General features: G+C 35.3%; 1 long non-coding RNA gene across 3 annotated transcripts; it reads left to right on the top strand.

Moving 5' to 3' along the window:
- The first annotated feature begins 315 nt into the window (after positions 1 to 315).
- Positions 316 to 10243, top strand: LOC111050452. Of its 3 annotated transcripts, none has more exons than XR_005572911.1 (5): positions 316 to 445; positions 2122 to 2264; positions 3770 to 4018; positions 7155 to 7991; positions 8238 to 10243. It is a non-coding gene; the product is annotated as an uncharacterized LOC111050452 (long non-coding RNA). The 3 variants fall into 3 exon arrangements; XR_005572910.1 differs by having other exon boundaries at positions 8115 to 10243; XR_005572909.1 differs by having other exon boundaries at positions 317 to 445; positions 7155 to 10243.
- The last annotated feature ends 238 nt before the right edge of the window (positions 10244 to 10481 follow it).

The raw sequence follows: 10481 nt of genomic DNA, 5'->3' as shown, positions 1-10481 counted from the left end.
GTAGTAAAATCGCTTGTCAAGTTACTGTTGTTTGACTGTCTGTTAGTTGGTCAGTACCACTAACTGTCACTGTCAAATTACTTCTGGTTCGGAGTGCACTTGAAACTTATGTTCACAGTTTTATTCTATCTTAATTAACCCGCGCATAAGTCTTTGAATTGTCAGCATCATCCTCACCCAAGAACGCCAAATAAACTATTTCGAATTTCATAAATGTGAACCATATCTATACATCTTGACAACTATTACTTCATGATTTATTGCTGGCTTAATAATTTCAAATGCGATTGGGAATATAGCGAAATTTCAATGTGTGTTTTTCTCTTGTTATGTTTTAGGTGTGAAGTGAACCCAGTCAGCAACGCATCGATTGGAGAGGAGCTTGGTAGACTATACTGATTCACTCCTGTCATGGACCACAGCTTTCTAGTATGGAACTTGACAGGTGAGGCTTATAACTTAACTCACTATCTTATTTCCACTATTGATTCTGTGTTATGTATTGTCTGGAATTGATTACAATTTATGATGTATTTTTATGAAAATGTTTGAGGGATGTAGCAGTAGGCCTTGTAGCTCAACACAGTGCAGTTATGTGTTGATGTCAGTCATTTCAAATGTGCTATTTATTTGCTATTCGCTGATAGCGAATGTATCATATCATAGTGTTGTGTATCAAGTTGAGATGATACTGTATCATATTGTGTTGATACTGTATCATGTTATGGTTGTTCTTGTTCTATGGTGAGGTGCACGTTATAATGGCAGTATTTGATTGCAAAATAATGAAACAATACTGAGAGATATCATAAGGTAATAACACACTTACCCTGTGCAGCTATCAATTGCATTTTATATTTTATTTAATTGAAGAATAATCGATAAATAATTACTCATGTTGTGATGTGTCATCGTTTTTTATGCCATTTTTGTTGTGTTAGTACGAGTAAGTGTGACGGGCGTTCAGTGCTGTCGTTGGAAGGGTGACCGCTTTTTGGTCAGCTCCACCAACTTTCAAATTATTTTTAAAGATGAATATTGTCACTGTCTTGTTTTGATCAATACGATCAGTTTTTATTATATTTTTAATTATCATGATTTTATCACTCACTCACAGCAGAAAAATTAAGTTTTAGTGATATTATAGTTTACTCAACAATAAGGTTATGTTTTATGGTTATTACTTTTTTTCACAGTTTGGAAATAAAATTAAACCATTATGGTTTTATTTTGACCTGTTTGCCTCCACATATTTCTGTAGGCAAATTAATATTTTTTGGGGTTTGAAAATTCTCATTGATATTCAATGCTATAGCAAGGTTCACGTTATAATATTTGACTAACATTGGTGTTGCTATCCGTGTCCATCATTCGACAAAGCTGATAGCGAATGTATCATTTCATAGTGTTGTGTATCAAGTTGACATGATACTGTATCATATTGTGTTGATACTGTATCATGTTGTGGTTGTTCTTGTTCTAAAGTGAGGTCCACGTTATAATGACAGTATTTGATTAACATTGGTGTTGCTATCCGTGTCTATCATTCGACAAAGCTGAGAGCGAATGTATCATATCATAGTGTTGTGTATCAAGTTGAGATGATACTGTATCATATTGTGTTGATACTGTATCATGTTGTGGTTGTTCTTGTTCTATAGTGAGGTCCACGTTATAATGGCAGTATTTGATTAACATTGGTGTTGCTATCCTTGTCTATCATTCGACAAAGCTGAGAGCGCTATCCTTTTCCAGCTCCATAACGTTACCAAATCCGTTTTTAACAATGTAGAAATATAATTAATTAAGGCAGGCGATTGGCGAAGCTTTTCTCCTACAGTCAGGTGCACGTTATAATGACAGTATTTGATCTACTTTGGTTTTGCTATCATTGTCTATCATTTGACAAAGCCGGTGGTACTATCCTTTTCTAGGTCCACAACAATGCCAATTTTTTTTCACAGTTTAGAAATAAAATTAATTAATGCAGAGAATCGGCATCGCTATTCTTCTATCTTTATCCATTGTCATTATAACGTGGACCTCACTACAGCTCAAAAGTGGAATTTCAAGTAGCATAGAAAATTTTCTGAAATGTATGTTTCATTTGTTTTTTTCTAGGTATGGAACAAATTTTTGGAGGAGATACATAAGACGAGTTCTGCAATGTATTGTAGAAGCCTTTGATGTTGGTATCCTGATTATATGATTGATCTCCTGAGTTGTTACCTTATCTCAAGGACGGACCACATCCTTCAACACAGGTCAGTCTTTTCAAAACTTATTCAACTATTTCTCCATTTAGCTGCATCATTTTTAGTTGACCAATGTTTTATTTTAATGACAGCTTCAGTCGGTTCTATAGTGTGTAGATTCACTGCAAAATGTCAGCATATTTTAAACATTCAATATAGTTTTTGTGTAGTTGAGAAGTTGATATTGTGGTAATTATTCATATTGAATGAAAAAGACTAAGAAATTGTCAAAAAACCACTGATTTATTGATAATTAGAAAGACCGGTTTCGGTTATTACACCATTGTCAATCTCTGATAAACATCAGAGAGAGTTTATCAGAGATTGACAATGGTGTAATAACCGAAACCGGTCTTTCTAATTATCAATAAATCAGTGGTTTTTTGACAATTTCTTAGTCTTTTTCATTCAACATTCAATATAGATTAACTGTAGCTATATACTTCGAATTTTTTACTTTCCTTGTCCTATTACCATAGGTAAGGAAAGTATTGCTTTCCGAAAAAATTAAGGTACCCCAATTTCTAAATTTCTATACGTTTCAAGGTCCCCTGAGTCCAAAAAACTGGTTTTTTACAATACCCAATATCCAATGCCCATGGTCTGTATGTGTGTGTGTGTGTGTATGAGTGTATGTGCGTCTGTGTACACGATATCTCATCTCCCAATTAACGGAATGACTTGAAATTTGGAACTTAAGGTCCTCTCACTGTAAGGATCCGACACGAACAATTTCGATCAAATGCAATTCAAGATGGCGGCTAAAGTGGCGAAAATGTTGTCAAAAACAGGGTTTTTCGTGATTTTCTCGGAAACGGCTCCAACGATTTTGATCAAATTCATACCTAAAATAGTCGTCGATAAGAGCTCTATCACACAAGTTCTATGCCACAAGTCCCATATCTGTAAAAATTTCAGGAGCTCCGCCCCATCAATGCAGATAGATTCCCAATTGTCAGGCTTCAGATACAATTGAAACAAAAAAAATCAAGTGGAGTAGATTGAGCATGAAAAGCTCTACAATTAATGTTCAGTAACATTTTCACCTAAAATTGAAAATAAGCTTTAAATTCGAGAAAATGTGATTATTCAATTGCAAATTATTGTTGATTCTATTAAATCATTCACTATGAAGAGATAGCAGACCTCATGTGTGCCTCAAGCGTTATTGTCCTGTCACCAGCTGGCTCAAATATTTGAATAGTAGACTTGAGATGCGCGGGAACACTAGCATCAGTGATCAATTTTCATAACGGCAAGGAAAGTTGTGTGAGTGCGCCACACCAGATTTTTATATTCCACTATTCATAAAATATCAAACTACCATATAATACAATTTCCAAGTATTTAGAAAAACCTCTCTATTTTGAAACTAGTTGAAATCCAAGGCCCATTTTCTGGAAATCTCAATTTCTGGGTTACGCCCCTATTCCATTCAACTCCTCAATTTATACAGTATTAATGATTGTTTGCAAGTGTGTTGAGAGTCAATAGATGTGGTATCCCTTTTGCAGTGGGCAGAGTGAGAGAGAACAAGAGAGGAGCTGTAGATTGTCACCAGAAAATTTGAGCGAGAAAAGTGAGTTCTCAACACCCGAGATCATCACTGATGTGTTGCCGAGCGAAGCGAGTTGTCACCATCTGAGACCATCACTCTTTCGCCGAGCGAAGTGAGTTCTCAACACCTGAGATTATCACTGTGTGTCGCCGAGCGAAGCGAGCTCTCACCCCCTGTTGCAGTCTTCATTCATCTGGATTGCGCGGTGAGTCATCTTTACAATATTTTTTAGATATTGCTGTTACAACAAACTTGTGTATAGTGAGGTCCACGTTATAATGGCAGTGTTTGATTAGCTATGGTATTGCTATCTTTTTCTATCATTCAATAAAGCTGATAGCGCTATCTCTTTACCGCTTTGCTCTGTTGCCAGATTGTCTTTTAACAATGTAGAATTAATGATCAATTAACAAAATTTTTTTTGTGTAGTTGAGAAGTTGATATTGTGGTAATTATTCATATTGAATAAAAAAGACTAAGAAATTGTCAAAAAACCACTGATTTATTGATAATTAGAAAGACGGTTTCGGTTATTACACCATTGTCAATCTCTGATAAACTATTCTAGTTTATTTTAGTTTATCAGAGATTGACAATGGCGTAATAACTGAAACCAGTCTTTCTAAGTATCAATAAATCTGTTGTTTTTGACAATTTCTTAGTCTTTTTCATTCAAAACAAAATATTTCATTTTAATTATGAAGATTCATCATGAAATTATTGTAAAATATAATTCCTTGCTTGATAAAATATAATTGATTTTTTCAAACGAAAATAAACTGTTAATATTACATCAATGAACCTGTATCAGCTACCATTCATAGAAGGTATTGACAAGACAGAGGTTCGGCAACGTTGTTCGCCTATCTTTCTCCACTGCCATTATAATGTGGATCTTACTGTAGCAGTACGTTTTTGTCCGAAAAATATGAGTTGAGACTTGAGCCGCCAAAATATCAGCTTTGCAACTTATAACTTGACGTAATGAAATCTTGGAGAATTGAAAATAGGCCTATAACCATCCTTGGTGAATTAAGAATCAATAAGCAAAATGTGAAGTTAATGAGTTGAGTAGTTGAGACGTGATGATGCGTCATTCGTGAATTTCGTATCCCCTACCTGTAAAAGCCAGTTCTTTCCTTTCTTACAGTATAGATTAACCTTTTATTGAGATGATCGTGATTTAGCACCATTGTGTTCTGCATTTATTTAATATAATTGACTGTATTTCGTCTCCCTGATTGTAATGTCATGTCAAATAGATTGAATTTGAGACGAGTCTGTAGGGCAAGAAGCTTCCTGCCCTACCGTCTCGTCTGAAAACCCCTCGTGTGGCCTCGTCCTGATTGAAATATTATTCGAAATGTAGTACTGTATGAAGAACGTAGTTTGGTCTCTGTGAGCGGCGGTATGATTAATAATGTAAATTAAATTTAATTTCAAAGACTGGAAATTTGCAAGCTATTTCACTGTGATATTTTATTGAATAGCAGCTGATTGTCGCAGTAAGTGCCGGTTGCACAACTGCCGGTTAAATTTTAACCGTGATTAATTTCACGACAACCAATCAGAGAGTGCGTTTTTGAAAATTTGAAAAGATGGCTTCTTTGATAGGTTCTCGAAATAATTAATCATGATTAAAATTTAACCGGCTGTTGTGCAACCGGCACTTACTGGCCTTGCAGTTTGTGATATTACCATGCTATCGAATTATATATTTGTCAAACACTATACAAGAGTATATCTCAGATTGTGCTGTTCGTTTATGTAATACTAGCAGGTAGCCCGTGCTTCGCAATGGTCTATTTTAAAACTTGATGTAATGAAATCTTGAAGTATTGGTAATAGGCCTATAACCATCCTCGGTAGTTGAGAATCTATATGCAAAACTTCAAGTTAATGAGTTGAGTAGTTGAGACGTGATGATGCGTCATTCGTGAATTTCCTATCCCCTTCGTGTATAAGCCAGTTCTTTTCTTTATTATAGTTCTTTTCTTTTTCCAGTTCTTATTGTAGTATAGAATTTTATGTAGTTAATATTATTAATGACCATATCAAAAGTTTATGAGTGGCAATATCATATACATTAATGAACAGTGAAATATATATCAACTCAACTTGTTATCAGATATATTTCACTTTTCATTAATGTCTATGATACTGCCACTCATAATTTTTTGATATGGTCATTAATGATATTAACTCAACTATAGTGAGGTCCACGTTATAATGGCAGTGTTTGATTAGCAATGGTATATCATGCTATCCTTGTCTATCATTCAACAAAGCTGATAGCGCCATCTGTTTCTCGCTTTGCTCTGTTGTCAGATTGTCTTTTAACAATGTAGAATAATAATTAACAAAATATATCATATTGAAAATTGTGAAAATTCATTATCAAATTATTGAAAAATACAATTTCTTGCTTAATAAAATATAATTGATTATTTTAAACGAGAATGAACAGTTGATTTACATCAATAAACTTGTATCATAGCTACCATCTATAGAAAGCATTGGCAAGACAGAGGATCGGCAACGTTGTTATCCTATCATTCTCAATTGCCATTATAACGTGAACCTCACTATAGCAACCAATCAGTGCAATTCTAGTGTTGGATTAATGGACAACCAAACTGAACATGGATCAAGTGTATTCTTTAAAATTGTCTATTAATTGAGGGGGTCACATAGTGCTTTCTATTAATAGGGGGTCATGAGTTGGCTTGGACTTGGGTACTTGATATTTGACTTGAGTATTATTAGCATAGAGAAACAATAGCGTTCATGCGCATCTTTTATTGTTATCTCAAGCCAATTACTGTCGATTATTGTCATTTTCTACTGTTTTGTTGGGATGAGAGTGCTTGAACGGCACACTATGAGAGACTACCAGCGTCATACAACGTCACCGGAAAGAATTGAGTGGAATATCGGCTTGGGAAAACAGTAAAAGTTGCGACATAAACGCCCTATACCATGGGATATCTTCTTACGCTATTGTTTCTCTACGGTATTAGGTACTTGTAGTTAGGGCCAAACCACATGAAGCGTTTTTTCAGGAAGCTCGCCGATTGGCTGATTGCGTTGGAGTTTGGAAATCGGCTGATTCGGCTGATAATCATCTAATCGAAGAGCGTCCTGCCCTGCCGACTCGTCTGAAAATGCCTGAAAAACGCTTCATGTGGCTTGGCCCCAAGGCCAATAAATTACACTTGGCTTTGCTGCTAGTTATCACACATATTTTTGCGATTTATTAAAACTTGTCAAGTCGTACTGCACATTGATTTCATGTGTCATTGATTTTGTAATAATATTATTGTGCATTCTTTTTTTTCTAGGACGCAGAAGAGAGGGACAGACACACCAGAGGAGAATGATGGCCAGCTCCACAGAAGAATAGTGAGATGGAGGATATCGAGAAGAAGCAGATTACAAAATATTGGAACAAAGTGACAAGTGCAAAATGATGAGACTCTAATTTAGTGCAATGATTGATTTAAAGTGAAAAAGTCAAGTGTGAGAATGGAAGGACTCTAATCTGGTTTCACTCACACCAAGGACATTGAAATGTTTTGTTGTTGTGTTATGTTTTTCAGCTTTTGCATGTTGTCATGTTTTTTTAGCTTTTTCTTGTTCTGAAATAAATGAGCATGGGGTGTGTTCTATTTTGGGGTGGGGGGGCTTTTCAGGCATCGATGCAGGCAGGCAGAATGAGGAGGAGGGGAGAGGACATCGCAGAACTTCAAAAAAGGTAAAAGTCAGCTCTCAGCCGATTTTAGCAGTTCAATCAAATTCTCTCTTCTCATACTATTCACATACTTTTCAATTTATTTCAGTTTTCATCATTTCAGTCATTTGTCTTTACAGTATTTTAAATTTTCATACAAGTTTATAATTATTTACAAGTGGCATCTTTCGATGTAACTTGTGAATTCTTTTGAATCAATTTTTCTTTTAAATATTCAATTTGTAAATACGTTCAATTCTAAAGTCTGACTTTTGTAATTAAATTTGTATTGTTGAACTGTTCAATTCGGTTGTGGGCGACTTGTATGAAATTGGTGATGCATGCCTAGACCATCAACCCCTTTTTAGTAGTAGTTTCTTTTCAGTTCTTCTTTCTATTAGCTTTGTTTTTAAAATTTCAATTTTATTTTCTCACTGTTTAGTTTCAGGTTTTATTTATTTGCTTTGGAGGCGAACCTTCAGTTCAAATTCAATATCGAAGTATATGTCGATACATGGTTATTTTTTGTTTTTTGAGCTTTTAAAATGTCCCTTCCATTTTTTAGTTTCAGGTTTTATTTATTTGCTTTGGAGGCGAACCTTCAGTTCAAATTCAATATCGAAGTATATGTCGATACATGGTTATTTTTTGTTTTTTGAGCTTTTAAAATGTCCCTTCCATTTTTTAGTTTCAGGTTTTATTTATTTGCTTTGGAGGCGAACCTTCAGTTCAAATTCAATATCGAAGTATATGTCGATACATGGTTATTTTTTGTTTTCTTGAGCTTTTAGGAAATGTCCCTTCCATTTTTTATTTTCAGTTTTTTTTAGTTCTTTCTGTTCTAGGATTGACCCTTTTCATAATTCTTTGCTAGATTAGTTAATGGACCCTCAGTCCATTAAATACTCAGAATTAGTACTTTCTCTTAATTACAATTCCCTTTCTTCTAATATAATGTTAGTTTCATTGAATTGTTAAATATTTTGTTGGGTGTTGCCACACTGTTTGCATTTTTTCAGGTGGAAATTGTCTTCATCTTCTTTCTCCTGTATTTTTCTTTCTTGTGTTGTTGTTGCATCTTTCAAAATATTGTTAGCTAACTTCTAAAAACTGCCATATCTTCTGTATATTTTTGTAGAGTGTATTTTCAATTGTAAAATGTGCATGTAATAATCCTCCTTCCTTTACCTCATATTCATTTTCTGCTTTGCCTTTCCCTCATCCTCTCCAGTGTAAATACCTTACCTACTTAGTTCTTCTGACTCCAACTCTCATGTAGTATTTCACCTCAACTCATCCTTCCTCCACTACACTCACTCACCACTTCCTCTAAATACAAATCTACTTTCACTCCTTCTCATTCCTTAATTTTTTTCTAACTGGCATTCTCGTTCCATTGCATTCTTACTTCCTTTTCCTTACTCCCACGATCATTCCCATTTCTGCATCCTTATCCTGATATTTTTCATCTTCTTCCACAATCCTCCGCTATCATTCCTTACTTTGTATCCTTATCATGGTATTTTTTGTCTCCTTCCACAATTCACTACTATCATTCCTACCCCTCCCTTCATCCATATCCTGGTATTTTTTGTCTCCTTCCACAATTCCTTGCTATCATTCCTACCCCTCCCTTAATCCATATCCTGGTATTCCTTCCACAATTCCTTGCTATCATTCCTATTCCTGTATCCCTGGTAATTTTTGTCTCTATCCACAATTCACTACTATCATTCCTAACCCACAATTCACTACTATCATTCCTAACCCACAATCCATATCCTGGTATTTTTTGTGTCTCCATCCACAATAACCAGTCTGCTATTCCCCAACTATATCCTATTACTTCAGCTTGCTCATCCTCCACTATCATGATAGCTCATCTTATTGTCACCCACCCCCCACAACGTTTCATACTGCAATATCTTCCAATCCTCTTTAGCTATCATCACTTTAGCAATCCCTTTCTATTCACAATTGCCATCACTACAATCTATTCCATGCACAACCCCTCCACCCACCCATCATTCATTTGACTGATGTCTTACTTTAGTAATCACTCCTCTCCTTATCTTGATATTAATTTTGTCCTTCAGTCCCCTATTTTCTTCTTTGCACTTTTTTTGGCAATAATTAAGTGTAGGTAATTAATATCAATGATAATTAGTATTCAATATTCTGACAGATGCAACAACAATTAAGTGTGGCAACACTCTTTTAGTGTAGACTGCTTGTGTGTCCCCCCCCCTCATGATGGTCTAGACATGCACTTACCTCTTTCATCAATCTTCTCACTCCTTTTGGAGGGGCCACCCCCTCTTCGGTAGAAGTGGGAGTTACCCCTTCAGAAGGGGAACCACTCTTTTTTCCCCCCTTTGGGGAACTTTCCCTTCCCCTTCCGGGGGAGGAAAAGCCCCCATTGGGGGATTTGACCCTCTCCCTTCTGGGGAGGGAAAACTGTCACCTGGCTCTTTGTGGTCCAGTCAGGCTCAATGCGCCCTTTGGCGTGGGTGGGACCACTCACTACATAGGGGGGGGCCAGGAACACATGGAGCCAGGTGCCAGTACTTGGACGGAAAGATTAGTGCCCGTTTTTTTCTTGGGGACTTTTCGACAGTGAACGTTTCACTGTAAACCTGAATCTAAATGAAGAGGAGGAAATAAAAAAAAAAAAAAAAAAAAAAAAAAAAAAAAAAAAAATTGAAATTTGAATTTATATGGAATTTGGAATATTGAATATATATGGAATTTGGAATATTGAATATATATATGGAATTTGGAATATTGAATATATATATATGGAATTTGGAATATTGAATATATATATGGAATTTGGATTATGTATAGAAAAATTACAAGGTGGTTGATTTGTTCAAACTTTATTGTTCTTCAAATTTACAATGTATACATCTATTCTTCAATATCTATATCCATGTGT

The sequence above is a fragment of the Nilaparvata lugens genome, chromosome 14 (genome assembly GCF_014356525.2).
Source record: "Nilaparvata lugens isolate BPH chromosome 14, ASM1435652v1, whole genome shotgun sequence".
In the NCBI taxonomy this organism is placed as follows: Eukaryota; Metazoa; Arthropoda; class Insecta; order Hemiptera; family Delphacidae; genus Nilaparvata; species Nilaparvata lugens.
The sequence above is the reverse complement of the archived record's forward strand: the minus strand, read 5'-3'. Positions and strand labels throughout refer to the sequence as shown.